The sequence below is a fragment of the Tupaia chinensis genome, unplaced genomic scaffold (genome assembly GCF_000334495.1).
Source record: "Tupaia chinensis unplaced genomic scaffold, TupChi_1.0 Scaffold000099_1, whole genome shotgun sequence".
NCBI classification, from domain to species: Eukaryota; Metazoa; Chordata; class Mammalia; order Scandentia; family Tupaiidae; genus Tupaia; species Tupaia belangeri.
This window is the reverse complement of record NW_006159563.1, coordinates 6254006-6260140: the sequence shown is the minus strand read 5'-3', so window position 1 is coordinate 6260140 and position 6135 is coordinate 6254006. Positions and strand designations below refer to the sequence as shown.

General features: G+C 47.4%; 1 protein-coding gene across 4 annotated transcripts in view; it reads right to left on the bottom strand.

Annotated features, from left to right (window-relative positions):
- The window catches only part of LHFPL2 (LHFPL tetraspan subfamily member 2), a 164755-nt gene that overhangs the window by 62971 nt on the left and 95649 nt on the right, over nucleotides 1–6135 (bottom strand). The window contains exons 1-2 of one of the 4 annotated variants that reach the window (XM_027769961.1): nucleotides 714–768; nucleotides 392–531 (exon numbers count right to left, since the gene is read on the bottom strand). The exons of 2 other annotated variants lie outside the window; for them this stretch is intronic. The gene's annotated coding sequence lies outside the window, so the exon portion shown is untranslated. Of the gene's footprint in view, nucleotides 1–391; nucleotides 532–713; nucleotides 977–6135 lie in introns of those variants that run through there. One more of the 4 variants, XM_006143527.2, reaches the window with a different exon arrangement.

Sequence of the window (6135 nt, the reverse complement as noted above, 5' to 3'; positions counted from 1 at the left end):
CCCTAAAGCAAAAACCCCTAAAAAAAAAAAAAAAAAAAAAGTCCATGGAAAGGCATATTATGAAAAAACTATACATGGATTTCAATTTTTTTGGCACCAAAATAAATTCCTACTTTAATTCCATTTTTTTCCCCCATGAGTTTCTAAGTTTCTGAAGTCCCCTCATGCATCAACGAACCAGGGCTTTGTTTTACGGAAATCAATCATTAGGGGTACAATGTTCACATTCTGCCCAACCATACGCATTTTAACCGACACAGTTGTACTACACAGCACTTCGAATCTTGTCACCATAGTAAATAATCACCACAGCCACACAATGAAAACATCGTCAGAATGAAATAGCTGTCACATCCACTAGCCTTTTTACAGCTCAGACCCAATTCCATACCAAGTGAGCGGGGTAACTCCCTGGTCAGCTTGCCTTCACTCTTCCTCAAAGCCCTGCAGAGCATCGGTGCCCTCCAACCTGGTGCACTCCAAGTGCTCCCTAGGCCGGCGTCACTGGCATCACCTGGGAGCTTGCAGGACCTACGGAAACCTCTGCCTCAGTTCACAGTCTCATAGCACTGCCCCCAAATTCTTCCCACCCGGCCCTGCACATGTACTTTGGCCCCAGGTCTGAGATCAGCCTCTGCTCCCTGGAGCAACACTGGCTGTCTCCAAGGGGCCCCCTGCCATGACAACCCCATTCTGGCTAGCATGCCACCCACCTGGCTGCACCATGGTCCAGTGGCCTCCTCCTTTGACCTGTCAAGGCGATGTTTCTCCAGAATGGTTAGAAATGCGCAAAGCTTTTAGCCGCCCCCCAAAAAATGTTTATGCATGAGGAGAAAGATCTATTTTTAGGTGTCAATTGCCAGCCCATCCTGGCTCACCCGGTCACTCTCCTCCCACTTGCCCAATTAGAAAGATCATATTGTTTCCTGGCATACAATTCCAAGGGCACAGGCAGGGGACCCGGAGAAGGGCTCCAAGAACAGCTCTTTAGTGAATGGAAACAAGATGATTTCTGCTCAAAGCAATTTCCTCAGCACCCGCCCTTTCCTCCCACCATGGACCCCACGCTGAAGGGATGCCAAGGCCACGTGGAAGTAACGGAACACCAACATATGCAAGACATGTTCTCCACCCTCAAAGGACAGCAGGAAGAAGGGAGGGCCAATCAGTTAACTCTCCCTGATCCCACCCAAGTTGAAAGCTCAATATTCTACTCCCAGTTTCCCGGATCACAGAGAGATGAATCCACGTTTTCGTATGTGAAAATATGTACAGAAAGGATGTAAGACCCAAAAGCTTCTCACTAGCAGTGTTCTCGCATTCTGGCTTTTAGGGAGCCTCTGGAAATGACTACAAATACACCATTTACCTAGTGTCTTGCTCTACCACAGCAAATACAGGGGTCTTTCTCAAAGTCTCAGAAAATGTATACTATGAAAAAACAATGCATGGATTAAAAAAAAATTTTTTTTGGCACTAATACATACTTTAATTGCATTCTTCCACGAGTTTTCTGAAGTCCCCTTCTAAGGGAGGCCATTTCCCTTCTCTTTGCTCACAGTAGATAGCACTGATTTATCACAGCACTTTCCCCACTGGGCCTAGACGCTCCTGAGAGTCCCTGTCCCCAGAGCCTCTGCCCCTCCAGCATCTCAGATCCCTTCCCAGAACTCTCCAATGGGGATTACATTTTAACGAGATCCAGAGGTGATTCGGGGCACACTGGGGTTAAGAAGCGCTGCTGTCACTTGAGGTGGATCAGCAGAGTGAGACACTTGCTACTCTTGGTCTGTTGTCTTAGGGTTTCCAAGCTTTCTGCTCAAATTTCTATTTCATCTTCACAAGAGGTTTCAAATTACACAACAATTGACTCATTATTTTTTATATTTTTAATTTTTTTTAACTCAGTAGCAAGCATTCGTGGTTGGATGACAATGTAAGAATTCTTATTTCCAGCTTTTCTTGGGGGAAAGAATATCAGTCAGTACTTCTGGCGATACGAGGCCCATGATGCCACATGGCAAGAGATGATCAGAGCTAAGTAAAGGCTCCTCTCTTTAGTCAGGGCATAGATTCCCCAGTTTATCCCAGTCTCTACTACTCTCTACTGCCTTTCACCAGCCTGTTTTACTCGTCCATGCTGTCTGCCTGCATGTGTGACTACACCAGAGACTAGCTGTTTCCAAAACTCAGTAATAACAGACCATGACAGCAACACCTTCACCTGATTATTCAAACCTTTTCACCGATTCTGAAGGAAGCAGCCACACCTGCAGTGGCCCAGTTACCCTCCCTTCCCCACAAGTGCTGTGTGGTATGAGCTGCCTCTGCACGTGGCCCAGTCCACTGAAACCACAGGCTGCCTGAGGTCTGCAGCCACACGCTGCACACCTTTCCCTTGTCCAGTGGTCTGCACCAGCTACGCACCAAAAGGCATAATCCTGAGTACAAGCAAGCTAACTTCGGCTTCCCAGCTCTTCCACTCACGACAGCCAAGCACCCGAGGCGAGTTGTCTGCCCCTGGCTATGATGTGAATGCTAGTGTCTCTCCAAGTTCATGCTGACACTTAATCCCCGAGGCAACAGTACTGAGAGGTGTAGCCTTTGGGAGGCAAGAGCTCCGGAATGGGATTGACACTCTATACAAGGGCTCCAGGTAGAAGGAGGCTCTCTTGCCCTTCCACCACCTGAGGACACGGTAAAGCGCCACCCTGGAAGCAGAGAGCAGCCCTCGCCAGACACAAATGCTGGCACCTTGATCTTGGACTTCCCAGGCTCCAGAACTATGAGAAATAAACTGCTGTTGTTTAGAAAGTATCCAGTCTAAGGTATTTTGTTACAGCAGCACAGATGGACTAAGAGAAAACGCCATGAGCCTGTGTCCCTATCTGTGAAATTCGGGGGTAATTTAACACACACTGAGTTATTGTGAGAAACAGAAAAGACTGTGAAGTACTCAGTGCACGGCCTAGTATACAGCAGTCACTCAATAAAGTCAGCCATTGCTACTATGATACATGGTTGGCGCTCCACAAGTATCTGTTAATTCAATGATTTTTCTCTCGCCTTTGACTACCCCAAACACCCACTCCCTCCCACTGGAACGTGAGAGCTTTCACACCCTCTACACTACTGCTCAGGGCAGTGACTGAGGACCATAGCCTGGAGTGGGGGGCCCTCTGGACAGGCTGCCCTCACTAGCATGTGGGGATGTGGGCTGGTAGGCTAGAGTCCTAAAACCACATGGCCTGCCGCACCCACACGTGACATTTTCCTTACCCCTACTCACAACGTCTGCAAGTCCAGCCAAATTTTTCCTCCTTTTTTTTTCTTTTTTCCTAAGTTAGCATTTTTATTTGCCTCCCATCAACATTAGTGAGAGATATATTTTTTAATTCCGTTTTGGCCCACACAAATCTCTCCCTTCTCTGCTCTCCCACTATACTCAGGACCACACAGTTCAGTGTTTAATGCTCTCAGTATTTCATAGACTGTACAATTCTCCAGAAAAACTCAGAGTGGTCTCCAAAGGTGATCCGCAGTGTGTTGCAAACAGGTTCTTAAAAGTTCACAGGCACATACATACATACACATACACACATAAATTCCTTCTTTCAGGCAAAGCAGACCTTTTTTTTTTTTTTCCCATTTACTTTACACCAGAAAAGCGCTAAGCAACGTAACAAACACAATGCATACCATACTCCATGCCCATTCCCTGTGTGCTAAGAGACATGTTTTATGTTAACTAAGCTAGGAAATGGAACTCGTCCAGTTTTCTCTGGTCATGTTGGAACCGTGCACTGCATAACAAATGAAAGGGGACTGAACTGGGTCACTGTCTTCTTTGTTTCCTTAAAAAGAGTCTGGTGATGATCTCTGGTCTGCAGCATCTTATCTGCCAACGCTGCAAAACTGGCGGAAGAAACATGATGGGTCTTTCCAAAAACAACGGTTTCCATGTAAGTTCCTCCTTTCATTTCTCAAATATCCGTCCAAAATATCTGATTTCAACAGGCCAAAGATCCTGGCCTTGGCTGTGCTTCTCAGGAACAACGATGGCCTCACAGTCATGGCCTGCAGGAGGCAGAGGCCTGGTGGACACCCACAGACACTGGCTGGGGAAGAGAACCACTGGTCTTTTTGAGCTTCTCTGAAATGGAGGCACTGAAGGTGCTGGGAGGTTTCTTGACACCTGGGGTCCATGGCATTTATTCGAGCAATTGTCCATACTATTAGGTCGGGAAGTCATCATGTATCTTTCTATGCAAAAATGCATCGTGACTTTCCTGATGACCTAATAGCTTAGACTCACTAGTGGCATGTTTAAACCGCTGCAAGATCCAGTGTGTTGATAGCAGCTCTGGACAATAGCTCCTTCTCTGTGGAGAGCCAGCAGTGAAGCAGCTCTCTGAAGCTGATCTGGAATTATCTGTTGCCTGAACTAACCACAGAGCCCTGCTAAGCAGCCCCCATCTGGCTAAGGGGACTCAGTGGGTTTTCATTCCCCATTCTTGGCCTTTAGCAACAAGGAAACCCCAATGTCTGTTGCTTTCCTGTGTCCTTGGTGAGAGGATAATGCTGATCCCTGGCATTACCAAAGGGAATCACCAATATGTTTTGAGCAGAGTATGAGGTTTCCATGAGGGCAAAAGGGCACGGATATCAGCATTAAGAACAAAGGAACAGGGTCAGCCAGGTGGCATGGTGGTTAAAGCGGCTGGATCTCACATGACTAATTGCACGGTTTGAGTCCTAGACCCGGGGGCTTGAAAAACACATCATGTGCGTGTGTGTATGTATGCACATGCACATATGTGCCCCAAATCCCAGAGATCAAGAGGGGACTGTGGTGTGGCCATCCCCTCTGGGGCATGCTTTCTCACTCACTCTTTTCCTTTCTTTCTCTCCAGTGAATGCACACCTTGTAGTAAACCTAAAAGAAAAAAAAAGGCAAAAAACAAAAACAAAACAAAAGAACAGAAAAGCCCTCACCTCCCACTTGGAGGAAACAAGCCCCCTAATTAGCTGCTAGATCAATCACCGTATCCACAGTCCCACCTCCCAACCATTCATCAGCCCACTTCACCCCAGACCTGCGGGGTGCTTGCTCTCAGGACACACTCTAAATCAACTCCACAAAGGAAGTCCCCTCACAGGGCCTCTCTTCTGGCCTGTAGTGAAGGTGGGGGGTGAGACTTGGACAGCCGAAGCGAGAGCAGGAAGCGGGAGCATCTTTCAAGTATCCACTGATAACAAAACACACACACTGACCAGGCCCAGGCATCTGAAGCTCCTTGTCCACTCTCGAATTGCCCCAGGTATGGATGCCACTGAAGGAGCCCACACAGCTCACGTTTCAAGTGCAAGGCACTTGCAGAAGCCAGGCATACTGACCCTGTACCATAAAGGCCCCGTACACTGCCTGGGCTCAGGGCTCGAGCTTAGAAAGAGGGAGGTCCCTTCCACGAACTCTGGCAGTTGGGTATGTGACCAGCCTGACACCTGATAAATCAGTTACTAAAACAGATCCCAGTTTTCCGGCAACTAGGGATCCAGTAACACTCCAGGGGGAGGAGGGGAATGTAAAAAATAAATCCATAAAACACTGTGCTGCAAACCCACACAAAAGAGAACTTTCAGTACAGCAATGCGTGGCAGGAAAATGGAAATAGAGTGAGCAGTCCTTGAGCACCCATGGCCTGCTCAGGAGGAGGGTGGTCACCAGCTTGTGCCCATCTATCCCGCAGATGGCAGACACAGGACCACTGCGGTCATGCTAAATTTAAAAAGAAATCCCTCTTTAAAAATACATTTCTATAGGAGAAATAACATTAAAATGCTCTGAGTTTGAATTATGACAAGGGTGCATTTTAAGAGGGAAGCCATTTGTAATTCTAGAGTCCTTAAGTTACAGAAACGTGATAGCTTTGTGACCACGAGATTTGTTTTGGAAGACCATGGTCATTGTTTTTGTTCAACTGCTTTCCCCGCCCTTCAGCCACACACCTCCAGCACTGTATGATTAGGTCCCAGGGGCCTGACACCACCCCGTGGCTGGCTTTCCTCAGGACAGTCCCTTGAGAGGCTCAGGTTTTTGGACAGGAAATGTTGCAGTGATCTTGTCAGGAATGC